The sequence below is a fragment of the Mirounga angustirostris genome, unplaced genomic scaffold, assembly GCF_029215605.1.
Source record: "Mirounga angustirostris isolate CCGP_5_RB_7025 unplaced genomic scaffold, mMirAng1.0.hap1 SCAF_14, whole genome shotgun sequence".
NCBI lineage: Eukaryota > Metazoa > Chordata > Mammalia > Carnivora > Phocidae > Mirounga > Mirounga angustirostris.
The window spans coordinates 31,796,257-31,813,434 of NW_026991722.1; the positions used below are offsets into that span (position 1 = coordinate 31,796,257).

The 17,178-nt window shown below is 36.1% G+C and overlaps 1 non-coding gene across 1 annotated transcript; it reads left to right on the top strand.

The window, feature by feature from the left end:
- The first annotated feature begins 16,375 nt into the window (after positions 1–16,375).
- On the top strand, positions 16,376–16,482 carry LOC123853374 (U6 spliceosomal RNA). The gene has a single exon (XR_006793132.2). It is a non-coding gene; the product is annotated as a U6 spliceosomal RNA (small nuclear RNA).
- Positions 16,483–17,178: the final 696 nt, after the last annotated feature.

Genomic DNA, 17,178 nt, shown 5'->3' on the forward strand with positions numbered 1-17,178 from the left:
ACCCAGGCTTATCCCTGACAATAAGCTTTGAGCAAAATGTTCTCAGGATATGCTTTTGAACATGTGAAGTATTGAATCAAGGGCAAAGTAGGATTTCTAGAACCCAGAGTCAGAATCAGATACACCATGGTGGATAAAAAAATACAAGAAAGAGTCTTACTTCATAATTTGATACCATGAATCAGATGAAACTGAAGTTGTTTCAGGATTCAACGACAACAACGATAGCAACAATAAAAAGCACTAGAACAGAATGCCTGGAACCAGTTATAAAATGTTCCCACTTATCTAGTATAATGTTAAAAGGAACATGAAATGGCTATTCTTTAAAGGGTGCTAAACCAGGTAATGTGGGAGATGTAAAGCATTTAATATGCAAGGTCTAGGAAGAATGAAAAGAGATATGATATGTGAAGACTTCAGAATTCAGATCAAAGTCAAGTTACTTAATCCCTTTTTCTGCCTTGTCTTCCACCATGAGAAACTGAGACCTTCTCTTCCTTCTACAACCCTTCCCCTACTGCCTGTACCAAGGACCTCTTCTGAATACCTTATGTGATAACTGTATCATCACTGATCATATGGGATCCTCGCTATAATGTGTGAAGTTTGCATTTCTTCAAGAGACTCTTGAGGACAGAGGAACTGTTTAAATTTAACACAAAAGAATTGCCCTACCAAAGGTGGACTTTGAAAAAGGGTATTACCATTTGAGAGAAAAATGGTCCTTCCAGATGCATTCACTCTGCCCTCCCATAAAGACCAGTCCCAACCCGGGCCACATGCTCTGTCCTCTCACAGAGCCCCTCTGCATGAGAGAAGAACACTTAGGTCACTTCAGCCTGGAACATTAAAACAAATGCTGATAGTTCAAGGTTAATAGATGCATAAAACAAAAGTAATTCCATGTCAAAGCTGAGATGACAGGCGATTTGACTTAAGGCAGCCTTACAATCACTCTTTTACATGTGCTCTGTGCTGAGACCAGGCGAAGGCGTTATGTTTCTGACATTTACTTGTCAGTAAGGTATGACAATAGAGATTGTTTCTATCTCTGCTGCTCCCAGATGTTAACCTTCCAGCTTTAGTTTGTAATTGGGGTTCTGTGGAGCTTTAACATTTTCTATTGATTCAATAGAAGCAATAACATTTCCAATCATAAGACAACATTATAGAAATATCAGGCAATTCACATATCGGAATGTTTGATAGCTGGGCTCACCGCATTAATTTCTGTCACCTTTGCCAGGAACCCTTTATCCTCTTTTTAATATTGAAGGACACCTGGGAGTAGTTGTTGCCACTGTTATTGTTCAATAAAGTAGACAAAAGTTTCAATTAACAACCAAGCGGCCTCTAGGAAATTGTGAATGAGAATATATTTTACTCATTTTACTATATTTCTTTTTTCTAATGTGCCACCTGTGACTTCGAAGCTGTACTTCATTCGGAAGACGACCGCACATGCGCACACGCGCGCGCACACACACACATTATCAGTCCTCCTAATCCAGTTACTTTATATTCAACAAAGAAAGCCAAGATGGGACCAGTGAGGATATGGAGAGAAATTGGAAGTAAGTTAGAATGTTCAGACAAGTGTGAACAGAGGGATGAAGATCTCCATATCTGTGGGATGGTGAGACTAGAGATTCCTGGACTGCAAGCCCCTGCCCCTTGACCCTGAGACTGAAGTACCAAAGAATCCTCTTCTACTGTCTAACAAGCACCTTTTCAAGAAGAAAAAAAAATCGTGTGTCATTTATTCACTTAGAGTCATTCTTTTATTAAAGATTTATATTATGAGTTTGTAAAAAAATATTAGCTGCATTTTGAAAATAATTCATGAACAGGAAGAAATTAAGATCTAAAAAATGACATTAAACATGTGACAATATTATAACTTTTCAGGAGGCTCTGTTTTGTTTCACTCCAGTGTAACCTTTGCACCTCTTCATGAATAGTCTCTTGCATGTTTCTGCAGAAGCCATGTACATTTTTGATCCTACAGCCTTCCTCAGTATATTCCGTTTAATTTTAACTAATTTAAACAAGCATTGTCACTTTCCCCTTTTGTCCATCTGTCAACCAATACCTGCACTTTATGGACAAGCTTCAGCTCACCTATAAAACACTTCTTGACTCTCCCCTCTCCATGTCTTAGGCTGTATAAAGAGTGATTCTTAATTTTTAGAAGACAAAGACCTGAGAACCTGGTCATTTCTTCTCATAAAATTATGCATTTGTTATGTGTTAATGTATTTAAACTTTGTTATTGGCCTTAAGGACTATTAGACAAAAGCATTCATTGATGTTATTTATACAAAAGTTCAATACATGACTTGTTACTTTAGCCTGTTGATATCTTTGCTATTTCTCACAGCTCAGTGCCATATAAATTTTTGATGTCAATGTCTTCTTTATTATAATCATTATCTAATACAATAACAAAACTTTAAATAAAATTGAACAGACATTACCTATTAGTCTAATTTTAGAAACTTCTACCCAACATACCTGTCAATTAATCAGCCTCATTTTGATATGGTTTTTCAAATAATAATTGGTAAAAAAACAAATTTCCTTGCATTTAATTTATATTTTTGCATTTTGTTCTTAAATTCAATATGGAGAAATTGTCAAATGTCTTGTGGAAATCTAGACCTGTCACTTCTACTGCCAAAAAAAAGCAGGCTATTGGAACATGATTGTACTTAGTAAATGCTCAGGGGAACCTGCTTTTGTGGCTGCCTTTTCTTAGGCACTTACAAGCCAGCTCTTTAATAATTTTCTAGTATTGTGTCTGGAAGTTAGATTGTTTTTACGGGTCTATATAGTTTGTAATAAGTTCTTTGATCCTCCTTTTGAAAATGGTAATGATATTTTTTTAATCTTCTGTTTTTGTATGAATGAATAAAGCCATGCCTAAGAAAAAGTAAAATAATGCCATTGCAGTTGAAGAATATGGATTTGATATTGTCATTAATACAGAGATAAACTTACTGTGGATAGACCCTGGAATTGTAGCAAAGAAAATGGAACAAAGTTTCTGTGTCAAATTTACTTAACTCATTTTGCCCTACTAACTGGGTTCTTTGTAACATTTTACCACCTTCTCTAAGTGTGGTCAATAGTCCAGTGCCATTGGCATCACTGAGAAGCTTATTAGAAAAACATAGTTTTGGGGCCCACCCAAGAAATCCTTAATCAGAGTTTGGATTTTTATCACAATTCCCCAGGAGATTTATATCCACACTGAAGTTTGAGAAGTACTGCTATATATGGTCTGTCTGTCTTCAAATGTATTCCATTCCCTTTGCTCTAAATATCCCTGTGCCAGTCATCTCCTGATCCACGTCTTATCTGACAACAAAAATGTCTGCATTATATGACTTGTTTTGTATTGCTTTGTATATTGTCCAAATATTCCTTAACAAGAACATGTCATTATACTGGATATAATCTTTATATTGTAATTAATTTGGAGTGTGCCTCCCAGAAAAACTCTTTTAACTTCTAGTACATATCAGAAGTTAAACACCTGCTTATTCTTTTGAATCACTTGACCCGTTTTCCAGGAGGTAGTTCTTTCTCCAAAGACTAGTTGCACTCTTTTAGCCATTTAGAAATTCAGGTCTGTCTGTTTAATCTTTAGGTTAAAACACATGTATATTATTACTCAACATGGTCAATGTTTGGCGGTTATGTTAAAGGTAGATTGATTACATAATTATAAGTTACGAGTGGTCCAAGAATCTTAACAGCAAACTAAATACACAAAGTTATGTGTTCAATAAATGTTTATAGAAAATATTAGAGAACTGAGAGGGATTTGGGAGTGTAGCAATATAGATAAACTACCACATTTCAGATAAACTGTGTAGTCTTATTCCATTCAAAAGTAATTATATAGACAAGGGCCCTTTTTCTTTATGGTCCATTCAGTTGACCTTTTCCACCTCTGCAAAGAGAGCTCCTCCATCTCAGAGGCTCTGTCATGCAGGAGACAGACATTTCTCTCAGTCACAGAATAGAAGCCAGATACCAGTTTTTTGAAACCAAACAAATGTGCAATTTGTCAGTCTGCAGATAGAGTGTTTCTGCCTTCAGATTCAAAATGGTTTTCATTTATTCATGTAAAAAAGAAGCATTTCAGTTATAGTTGTAATATTTACTTATCTGGTTTCCTCATGATGGATAACAAATGTATCCAGAACTTCCATGCATCAAAAAGATGCCACTTAATAAAATGGCAATACAATTCCATATTACAATAAAAACAGATACAATTCAAAATGCCTCAAATAGTTCCAAAAGCAATTATGGCATTTCAGAAGTAAACATTACTTACAAATTCATAACCACCCATCAAAATTATTTCATACGGTAAGTTAAGGAAGCATCTGCTACAATTTATGCATTTTGAGTCTTTCTTATTTTTCATATCCAACTATGAAAAAAACTGCTTCCAGCAAGTACTGCAGTCCAGAGTGAAGTCAGTTTACCATTTACCTAGGAACATATTCTCCTTTTTAAGTTGCAGCTCAATCCTTTTACTATAATAAAGGTATAAAATTCCCATTTTCATCCAAAGGAACAAGATCTGACCAGTACCATCTGCAGAGAAATAGTGCCTAAGATTAGCAGTCTTATTTCTTTGCCTAAAAGAATAGCAGAATAGCCTTCTTTTAAAGGCTAAAAAAAGTCATTCTTCATATCCTGTCCAGAATAATGCTGAATTATTTCTCAACTACAAGTAGTGTTTCATAAATCATAAAAAGAATAAATCTTATTAAATCAGTTGTAGATTACAAAAACCTAAAGGCAAGGTCCGTTCTCCAAAGGACAGTGCTGTCCTCACTGATTTTTTATCTTTTTACTTATTGAAGAGGAGACAACTTCTTGGAGACCTGTTTAACTGAAATAAGAGCCTTTTTTTTTTGTTTTTATAAGGAGTCAAGTGGCAAATAACCATAGTAGACCAGTTCATCTACTGAATGTCTAAATATTACAAATTTTAGCATTTGTACAGACATGTATAATGGGGAGTATAGATGTAATGCGTAGCAAGTGCAAATAGATCATTTTTACATTAAATTTTTAAAAAATGATTACCATATCTATTACATTCATTCAGAAGATTAAAGGAATGGTAAAATTTGATATACTCTAAGCATGCTGAAAAATAAAAAAATTAATCTTTACAATTAGCATAAAATAATATACCAAAATCTATTCTTGAATAGTCAAAATATTCTATACATCTAGCTCTTAATCTGATGTGGTATAATATTCACAAAAGTCTAGTTTTATGTTTTAGGAAAAATAAACTCACTTTTGCATGTCACAGAACAAAATAAGAATGCAAAAGTTATGTTTCTCTTAGAGAACTTTGCACATTACAAATAACACATTCAACAAGGTAGATATTTCTTAGTCGGCCTAGTGATGAAAAATACAATATACATATATTTATGTATTGAGTAGATTTATAGCCAACACGCCCACTGCCACTTGGCCTCAGTTCACTTTCACGTCCTTGAAAAGAACACATTTCACACATTTTTAAAAAAACATTTAGAAGCATTTGCCAGTGTCACAAAGCAACAGCAAATGGTGTACGCATCTCTAATAAGTTAGTCTAGAAATATGGAATATGAAATGTGCAATGAGGTGTTTTGTATTCTGAAGTGAAAGGCTTTCTAACTTTATTGACTCACATTGAGGATGAGGACTGGGTTCAAAAATTTAGTAATATGTGGATTTCATTCTGCTCCAACCTGGCCCAAATGTGATGCCATTTTACCAGCAGTTGAGAAGGTAAGCTTCATTGAGGTGTTCTTTCACAACAGGAAATGGGGTGCAGGCAGTTTAAGAATTATTTTTCACTGTACACAGTATGCTTTTATTCAACATTTTGAGATGGTGATATAAAATGTGACCTAGCAGAGATCATAATTGTAAGGGATTATCACCACATATATAATTAGTATTAGCACATGGGAAAATGTAGTGGTGGGAAAAATGTTAATTTTGTTCCCCATTGCCCATCCTATCAGCACTTTAGTCCCACATGTTTCCCATAGTTTTTGCCCATTCCATCTGTGGACTAGACAAAATACATCTCTCATTAATGCATTCAACAAACATTTATTAACACCTTTTATGTTTCAGTCACTGAATTAGACTTTGAGGGTAGTATAATGAATGGGCTAGCCACAGTCCACCCTTATGGTTTACAGCAAAGTGAAGAATACACACAATTAAATGGGCACTTGGAATATGGGGTTTCATTAATGTTATGGCAGGAAGGGTACAAGGTGTTATGAGGGTGGATGGAAGGAGTACCTAACACAAACTTGGAGGATGAGAGAACAATTTCTTGAGGAAATAAAACTGAAGTTTGAGAGGTAGAGGTTGAGTAAGATTAGGAATCATTCAGATAAAAGGAGAGAAAGAAGCATGTTCCTTGAAGTGAGGTTGGCATGTGCAAGAGCTAGAAGGTTCAGAGAGGATGTAATCCAACTGAGAAAAATGGAAGACATTCTGTAGGATTAGAATTCAGCATACAAAGGGAGACGGTAATAAGAGATCATGGAAGAGAGGTAGAAAAGGGCCAAATCAAGAAGAAATAGGCATTCAGGGGTGGGCATCTGGGTGGCTCAGTCAGTTAAGCATCTGAGTCTTGCTTTTGTCTAGGTAGTGATCTCAGAGTTGTGAGGTGGGCCCCACATGGGGCTCTGCATAGGGTCTGCTTGAGATTCTCTCTCTCCCTCTGCCCCTCCCCCTGCTCATGCTCTCTCTCTCTCTAAAATAAATAAATAAAATCCTTAAAAAAAAGAAATATGGAATTGAGAATTTATCCTGAAAATATTGAAAATGTCACTAAGGGGGTATAAAATAGTGGTATGACAGGATCACATGTATTTTAAATGGTTTTATCACATTGCAGTGTGGGAATTAGCTTGGTGGAAGACAAAACAAAAGACAATGGTGAGACAATTTTAGCAACCTGGGAAAAGATTATGGTGGCCTGGAAAGAATAAAGGAAAAAAGAAGAAATGAAGGGAGGTAGGAAGGGGATACTATATTACATCAGTGTTTGCTAAGGTTAGGGTTGAGGAGGAATTTGACTGTTAATAGGTAACTAGAGCGTGTTTCTTTTCTGTTACAGAAATGGTACATTTTAGGGGAACCTGGGTGGCTTAGTTGGTTAAGTGTTCAACTCTTGGTTTTGGCTCAGGTCCTGATCTCACGGTTGTGAGATTGAGCCCCCTGTCAGGCTCCACCCTTAGTGCAGAGTCTGCTTGAAATTCTCTCTCTCTCTCTACCCCTCCCCCCCAAATAAATAAATCTTAAAAAAAAAAAAAAAGGAATACTTTACTTTCCTGATAATAGTGGTAATTATACAAATTTATCATGTGATAAAATTTCATAGAAATTACATCCCACCCCAAAATGCTTATGCATGTAAGTCCTGGTGAACTCCAAATAAGATTTATAGTTTAGTTAATAGTATTATACCAATAACCAGTTTTCTGGTTTCAATAATGTACTCTAGTTATGTGGGATGTTGTCATCAGGGGAAGTTTGGGAAATCTCTGTACTGTTTTTGCAACTTCTTGTGAGTCTAAAATTATTTCAAAACAAAAAGTGATTTAAAACAAAAGAGGGTAAGAGAACAATTTTTTTGGGGGGGGGGTGGGAAGAGTTCTTTATGACCCTAGCACAGGCAGCTTCTCCCAGATCTTTCTCATGTTTCCTATTGCTGAAGAAGGTGAAGGCTCCTTCCATGTTGCCCTGATTTGGAATAGTTGAAAAAGGAAGCTAGAGGATTGTACCCCAAAAGAGAGACAGACCATAACTCTGATACTTTGTTCCATTCAATGACCTTGACCCTGCTCCATTCTTATTCATGCACCTTCTCTTTGCATCTGAGTTGGTTAAGGGCAGGGAAATAGGAATAGTCTGGGCCTTTCTCTAGTGACCTGATGAATGTAAAGGAACATGGGAAGCTACTAGAGAACCTTATAGAGATGTTTGTAAGTGTTTCTAATGTATTAAAAGCCTAAACAAACCAAAAGCAATGATGCCATGGAAATGAAGAAGTGTCATTTTCTTGACGGAAATTGTGTCTCCACTGTATCACTCAAACTGAGTTTGTTCCCAGAAACAGATTTTTTTTATAAAAAGTATTTAATTATAATAATCAGATTACCTGATGATGTTTTAAACAACCCATTATTTTTCTAGATTTGACATTTTTTTCTCTTTAAAATATTTCCCATGGAGAAACTAATAAAGAACTGGAAGTTTGACATTCTTCCTCTCCTACTCTTTAGATGTACTAATACTCTGTTTCTCTGGAGCAGAAGCAAGATAGTGAGTCTGGTCCCATAGAGCTACATTCTGGGGCCATACTGAGGGCTCACTGAGGGCTAGTCTATAGGTAGTACCACCTTAGACCAAGTTCATTTTGATACTTTAAAAACACTCTAACACTCTTTTCTCACTTTTACTTTTGTATTTTTCTTTTCTTCTGTAGGTTCAGGGTCATGAACTCCACAGTGGATTCTTTCCATGGTGAGTAAGTTTACACAAACTTCCAGCATGGTGGTAGAAATGCTAGCCTTCATAACTCTGAATTCTAATTTGTATGAAATAATGTTCTAATGTGTTGCCCCTGTAATAATATAAATGCTAATCATTTTTTAAACCACTGAATTCCTTTCTTTAGCAAAGAGTTCTATAGTGAGATTCCAAAGGAATAATAGAAATGCTAATTATTTTGATTAGCACAAAGAGGAAAGTCTATTAAAAGTCCCTGAAAATGCTTCTTTAATTTTATATGTTTTATGGCTTCTTTTAAGACTGACCTCAAGCTATATGCCAGGATTTTATTTTTTATGTAAATGGTTTCACTCAAAATGTCCTCCCAAGTTCTTATTTTTAAATGGTCTCTGTATGAGAAACTGAATCAATATCTCTTGTGTTTTTCAAGTCTCCATAATTGTATTGAATAGATGGAACAGTCAAGTGGAGAAATTGATGAATATTACTTTGGGAGAAAGAGCTGGTATTATTTGAAAATTTGTTTGGTGTATATGTGTGATATGTGATTGTTTAAAATGCTTCAAATGAAAGTTTCATTGAGGTCAGTCTCTTTTCAAGGTATTTAGGATTTTTTAAAAAGAAAATCTAAAGGCTAGGAGTGTATCTATACAGAGATAAATGTTCTGTGTCTAAACAAATCCAAAATAACACACTGTTTTGGTATTTTCAATAAAAAATGAGCTGTTCGATGAAAATATAATTTAACTAGTACTGGGAAGGGGGGATTAAGGAGGAGGGATAATTAATGGTTAATAGAACAGACTCTGGAATCAGATAGCTATGGATTGACTCCTAGCTTCACTACTTTCTAACAGTGTGATTCTGAACAGGCTTTTTTTTTTTTTAACTTTCTAACTTAGAGTTTTGGTTATCTTATCTGTTGTCAAGATCAGATGGGATAATTCATGCCAAAAAAGAAAAAAGAAAGAAGAAGCACAATATCTGGTACATAGGAAGTGATTAGCATTTGTATTACTATGACTAGTTACTCTATTACTAGTGTTAGCCTGTGATACTACTATTATAGTTTTTATCTCTACTGAAACTGGTAATATAAGCAAAGTTCTTCCAAGGAAGGAGCGGTTTGTCTACGTTTTTATTTCTAATTATCAAGCACTTTTTTCAGTTTTACCAACTTCGGTACAATTCATAAAGTAAAAATTACTGAGTGCCTGCCAGATGTCAGGCTTTGTGACAGGAAGCAAATTTACAAAGACACAGGAGAGGGGGAATGGCCATTTAGACAAACAACACATTTTGAGAAGTGTTGTAATGAAAGTATCTTTGGGGATAAGGAAATGAGAGAAGGATGGCTCTGTCGAGAGTGACAAAAAAGGATTCTGAGGGAAAATTATCTCCAAATTAATTCATGAAAAATGACGATGAAAACTCTTTAAGGTGATAAGAGAGGGAGTGGGAATCCAAGCCGGGGGAACAGTATGTGCAAAAGCCTGGAGGTTTAATAAAGCTGGCCTTGTTGAAAGAGTTTATTATTGTAACTAATAGTTGTTGGATAAAACATGAAGATTAGAAAGCAGTAGCATGTGCAATTGGAGAATTAATCAGGGACCAGTTTATGGAAGGAATCAGAGGTCTTGATGAAAGGCTTGGCTTTACTCAGTAAAAATACAGAGCAAGTAGGTCAGTGGTAACTATGGATGGCCCTATAGGGAATGAGCTGAAAGATGTGTGTAGTGGGCAGTTAGTACTTAAAGTGGAGGAGGAAGAAATTATGAAGCTATGACAAAAACACTGGAAAAAAGACAAAGAGAACAATGATAGAATGATAGAGAAAGATTCAAGAAAAAATTAGAGGATGATATAAACAGGCCATGACAACTGACTTGGCACGAGGGGTATGAGAGCTTAAAAAATGGGGTGGGCATGTCACCGTGGCTCTCAGTCACAATCAGGGGAACAGGAGGAGGGGTAATTTTAACTCCATGTCTGGTGTGAGGGTGCACATGCAGGATCTGAGGGGCTGAGCCTGCCATTTCTTCATGCTTGGTAAGGTTTTGGCTGTAGACTATGAGGCCTAGAGAGGTCTGGACCAGAGATTTAGCCTCAGATATGTTAGAAGTAGATGGAACTGCACTGGGAAAGAATGGAGAGAAAGAAAAAGAATGAAGTTGATAAGGTTAGTATCACTAAAGCCAATAATGTATAGAAACTGAGGCAGCCATGAAAGAGGGTCAACAAAAGTTAAAAAAAAAAAAGGAGTTTCTAGATAAAGGGAGTGGTCAGTGAAGTCCAATTCCAGAAGAAGGTCAGATGAGATTAGGTGTGAAAAATGCCCACTGGAACTGGCAATTACTGTGATCTGGATGAAGACAGTTTTAATAGAAGGACAGTGAGCAAAATCCAGATTGCCACATGTAGTAAATGAATGAAGGGGATTGAGAATGTTGGTAACTCCTGGATTTGAAGTTGCAATTCAGTGTCAGAAGCGGCCCTAACAGAGCTGGCTTCAGCTGAAGCCACGTGCCTGATATAGCAACTGCTCTGCTGAACCTCAATTCACGTATCTTCTTGGTCACCATAACAGGAAATCGTCAATAAGAGCGTGGCTTTGTTGTATCATCTGTTATCAAGGAGGGCAAATGGATGGAGGTAAGTGTTCTGATTTCTAATATCAACCAAATATTTGAGTCCCTGATTACTTAACTATCAGTGGTAAACTTGAAAATGGTTGGTCTGGAAACATTTAGGTCTACAGCCACAATCCCAGCTGGGATGTTTGCATCTGAACGAAGTTTGTCTTTCCAACTTTCTAAACTGTTCTTTTGGCCTAGAAGGGTAAAGTACATTATCTCCTGCTATTTCATTTTTATTAAAACTGTTTGAACTTGGAAATGAGGCCTGATGGTCCCATTTTCAGAAGGCTGAAGGTCACTGGGTGTTTCTGTTCAAAAAGAGAAAACAATGTGTAACCCCTCTGGCACCATAATCGAAAGAAATAGTGTGGTGATTATAGCCCTGCGCTGAGCTGGCGGCTGCTACAAATATTGGAACTGAGTTTGATAGGATCCTGTATTACCTTATAACAGAGTATCATTCCTTACAGTTCCAAGGTCAATGTCTCTTTCTCAAATAACATTTCGGACCTATAATTGTTCATCTACATGCCAGCAATTATGGGGAAATTGATCAGCCAGTAATTAATGCCATGCTATTACACTTTTTAATTTGTAGATTATGCAGCTGCAAGCGTTCTCACATTTTTAATTTGTATATTATACAGCCACAAATGTTTACAATGCCCTTTTTAATCTCCTTACACTATCACTGCCATTATTCACTATAGATTAATGATACCCTGGATGCTGGGGTTTATTTCATTTACCACTCTTACCAGGAGAGCAGTTAACATTACTGTGCTCTGTTACTTAATGTCTTACTGCAGCTGCTGGTGAGCATTGGTTACCCTTTAAAATATTACCAGCCAGTTATTTTTTCTTTATTTTTTTAGCTCTCTTGTCACCAACAGTACAACTCTGTGGTAATATTATACTTTATTTCCAAATTTATTTCAACTGGTTCTGTCAAAAATATTTAAAGAAGTCATTCTAAGTAATACAAATGACCTGAGCCCCTCCTTATCCTCCCTTGTCTGTCTTAGAGCCTATTTGGGGTTAGGTGACCAATACAAATTTTTTTCAGCCAACTCCCATCTTTTCTTGCAAGCCAGTTAAATTATAAAGAAAATTCCAAATAGTACTCAACTCCTTTTCAACTAGCCAGAAATATTCTCAATACTGACTGAGGATAAGTCAATGGTTTAAGATGCTGCAGCTCACTGTGGCCGGGGTGATTGTGGAACATACATCTCCTCTGGTTTTCCTCAAGGTGAGCCAAAGTTTCAAGGGGAGGGCTGTATCGGTTTCCTTGATAAGACATAGTGACAGCTTTAACACTGGCGCTACTCTAAGCCTCCAGGATGCACAACATTCACATCACAGCAGAATTCTATAAAACAGATCATGTGTACAATATTGTATTAGTTACTGGGCAGGATGCACAGAAGTAAAAGATATTATGTCTATCATCAAAGCATTTATATTCTTCTTAGTAATAGATATAAAGTAAGTATGTAAAAAATTAATAATAAGCTCTACATAACTAAACTACAAGAATGAAATGATTATATGAGAGCACAATGAACGGGGTGTCCCAATACATGTGATAAATGGACAAAAGAGCTTTATAACCAATTAGAGGAATGGCTTTTCAGAGGGAGGAGAGTGTGAACCCTGGAGGGATGACTTGAGCTGAACTCTGAAGAAGGAGGCAATTTGAACAGGCTGAGAGTAGAGAAGTACTTTCCCTGGGCAGAATACAAAATGAACAGACACTTCAAGTGATCAGTGTTTGTCATATATTCGAGGGGCAGTAAAGAGATAAATACGACTCAGAACGTTCTTGGTGAAGAATAGTAAGACTTGAAGTTGGACGTTCTTCCTGTTACAATGGATCTAGAACACCAACATAAGGGCTTTTGACTTCATTCTGTTCAGAGAGAGTTTCTGTGGGGCATTTTTGATTGGCTTTGGTTTGTTTTGTTTTTGCTTTTTTTGTGGTTAATTTTGTTGTTGTTGTTGTTACGGGGGTACCATTATTGAAGAAATATTTTGAAGAAAATAAAATGGTAGGGGCTGACATCAAGATCACTTAGGAGGCTGATGAGTTAATTAGGTGTGAGATGCTAAAAATATGAACTCTGATGGTTACATACACAGCATTCCTAGACACCTGGGGTGTTTCTCTTGTCTCCTTCCTAACACCTCTGTTCTCTGCTTAACTCTACAAATTCTATCTACTTTGAAATGTTCAGAACTTGAATCTGGCATCACTTTTTAATCACTAAGAGATTTACTGCTTTTATGTTTTAACATAATATTACACACGTAGATGTCTTATTTCCTAAAATAAAGTATTATAATCATCATAATAATTATGGGTCAGAAATTGTACTAAACATTTTATACACATTATTTTGTTTTATTTCATTCCTACGATCACCTCAGGGGTAGGTGCTTTTATTTAATTTCTATTAAGAAATTAACTGAGACTTAATAATTATCACAGTAACATAACGGCAGAGTCATAATTTAACCCCAGTCTACCAGTTGTATTCTCTTTTTTGAATTTGTTCTTTCATTTATTCATTCATTCACTAATATTTATTAAGTTCTCCTTAATACCTGACATGATCTTGTGCTAAGAATACTTTAGTGAACAATAATAGATGAGATCCCTGTTCCTTGGTGATACGGCTGAGCAGAAAGTAAGTATAACCTATATGTTGAACAAGTCCTACTCTCATAGAATGTAACTGGAAAGCATATTAACTATTTGTATTTCTTTGTGTCCCTTTAAATATAGTCTTTTACTCTTGAATGAAATGTAGGTAAATTTCCATGATTTGGGGGTGGTTTCTACATAATAAAATCCCCCTTATAGATAATTTTTTAGGTTTTTTTCCCCAACTGTATTGAGGAATAATTGACAAATGTAATTGTATTTATTTACAGTGTACAACATGATATTTTGATATGCATATGCATTGTAGAATGATTACCAAGATAAAGATAATTAACACATTCATCATTTTACATAATTAACTCTTTTGTGTGTGTGTGGTGAGACTACTTAAGGTCTACTCACAGCAAATTTCACATATACAATACTGTATCCCTAGCCATCATGCTATATTCATCTTATAACTGAAACTATACCCTTTGACCTATATCTCCCCATTCCCCCTACCCTCCAAGCTGGTGGGAAGCACCATTCTGTTCTCTGGTTCTATGAAATCGGCTTTATTATTATAAATTTTTATAAAATATTCTACATATAAGTAATGCCATGCTGTGTTTGCCTCTCTCTGTCTGGCTTACTTAACTTATCATAATGCCCTCCAGTTTCATCCATGTTGTTGCAAAGGGCAGGATTTTCTTCTTTTTTATGGCTGAATAACATTCCTGTGTGTGTGTATCTCACATTTTTTAATCCATTTAATCATGGGAGGCCATTTAGAATATTTCTGTATCTCAGACATCATGAATAAGGCTGCAATAGATATGGGAGTACAAATATCTCTTCAGGACATTAATTTTTGTTTCTTTCCAATATATATTCAGAAGTCAGACAAGGACACTACAAGAAAATAAAATTGTAGGCCAATATCCTTAATGAACATAGATACTAGCAGACTAAATTCAAGACTACATTAAAAAGATCATACACTATGATCAAGTGGGATTTATCCCTGGGATGCAAGGCTGATTCAATATACACAAATCAATAGATGTGATATACCACATTAGTAGAATGAAGAATAAAAATTATATGATCATTTCAATAGATATAGGAAAAGCATTGGAAAAATCAACTTCTTTTCATGATAAAAACTCTCAACAACATATAGGAGGATTGTACTTCAATGTAATAAAAACCATTTATGACAAGCCCACAGCTAACATCAGACTCAGTGGTGCAAAGTTATAAGCCTTTCCTCTAAGTTCAGGAACAAGACAAAGATGCCACTCTTGCCACTTTTATTCAATACAGTACTGGATGTCCTAGCCAGAAGAACTAGGTGAGAAAAAAAAGGCATGCAAATCAGAAAGGAAGAACTAAAATTATACCTGTTTGAACATGACATGACTATATATATATGTATATGTATATTTTCAAACCTTATGATAATTAGTAAGTCAAATACAGTAAGAATCAAAAGCTACATTTTATTCAATATTATGGTTACCCCTCTTTACTAACCCAGCAGGCTGCAGGCCAAGTCCTTCACAGTGGAGGAAGAGTAGCATCTGTACTACTGCTGGTGTCTGCATGACCCTGGCTTGTAAATAGCTTTTTCTTCTTCCAGTTTGTTAACTTTGACTTATGCTGATCCTTCCAGGATCAGAGCTAGGAAGGGAGAAGCAGAATGGTGAGTGCAGTCCTTGTCTGAGTAATCATGTGACATAGTTCATTCTATCTTGGCTGGGCAGGTTGGTAAAATTGACTCTTGCTCAAGTGGACTCTTGGGAGACCTGTTTTTCCCTTTATGTGGTTAAATTCTCTTACATCTGGTTGTTCAAAGCATCTTCCTTAGCCTGTGGCCATTCACAAGGGCCTTTTGGTTCTTGCTGCTAAGTTCTTTTGCCTTTTCTCATAGAACTTTTGGGTGGGATTTAAGGGAACACCAAGTGGCCTAAAGGAAGTACTTATCATGCATCCTTTTCCTCTGCAAAGTCTAGGAGCACAGATTGCCCAAGGCTGCCAACCACCTTTCCTTCCTTTCACTTCACTGTGAGAATAGATAACCAGCCTATCTCTCACACTTGAGATTCTCTCAGACATAAATCCAATGTCCCACACACTGCAGGGGACACATAGTAACTCTCAAAGAGAATTCTGTGGGGTCCTCTGCCAGAGGATAAGAAAAACATGACTGTCCTTACCTAATAAAAGGGGTGAGACCCAGAACACATCAGCCTCCTCCACATTCAAACTTTCTATCACACAGCCCTTTTCTAGGCCTCTCAATCTTATTTTATACACTGGAGCTGAAATAATCTCCCAGGGTACAAACTAATTTTTTCTAACCTCCTATTACTAGTGCTGTATATAGTCTTGCACCCCATTTTAGGATATCTTGTTTTTTGTCTTAGGAACTCAGTTCCAGTCTAATACCATGATTGATACATAATCAAAGAAACAAGATGAAGTAGTAGTAAGCACTATTAAGAAAACAAGAACTGTGCTCATTTTGGCAGCACATACGCTAAAATTGGAATGATACAGAGAAGATTAGCATGGCCCCTGTGCAAGGATGACATGCAAATTCATGAAGCTTTCCATATTTTTGGGAAAAAAAAAGAGAGAGAGGCAAACTAAGAATCAGACTCCTAACTGTAGAGAGAACAAACTGATGGTTACCAGAAGGGAGGTGAGTGGGAGGATGGGTTAAATAGATGATGGGGATTAAGGAGTTCATTTGTCTTGAGGAGCACCAGGTGTCATATGGAAGTGTTGAATTAGTGTATTGTGCACCTGAAACTAATATTACACTGTATGTTAACTGACTGGAATTTAAATAAAAACTTAAAAAAAAAGAAAACAAGAACCTATTGTAGAAGAAAGGGATGAGGAGGACAGCATTAGATGGCATAATCGGGGGAACATTTCTGAAGGCATAGTATTTAGTAGGGACCTGATTGACAAGGAGAAAGCCATGCAAAGATCAGGAGTAGATACATTCCAAGCAGAGAGATAGAGGATTGAATCCAAAGAGGACTCAAGTATTTTCTACATTAATAGTTCATTATATACAGTGTTTGCAATATTTTCAAAAACAAATACATAAAATAAAATTAAAATTAGTCCAGAAAACTTGATGACATGATTCCAAATGGAATTTGAGAACAGATTAATCGTTAATGCTGGTAATTTAGGTAAAGTAAATACAACAAAATTTGGGAATGGATTAATTTCAGGAAGTGTTATAGGTTCATTTCCTCTATGTCCAAGGAGACCACTCTGGTAACAGTTTTATTGCCACTG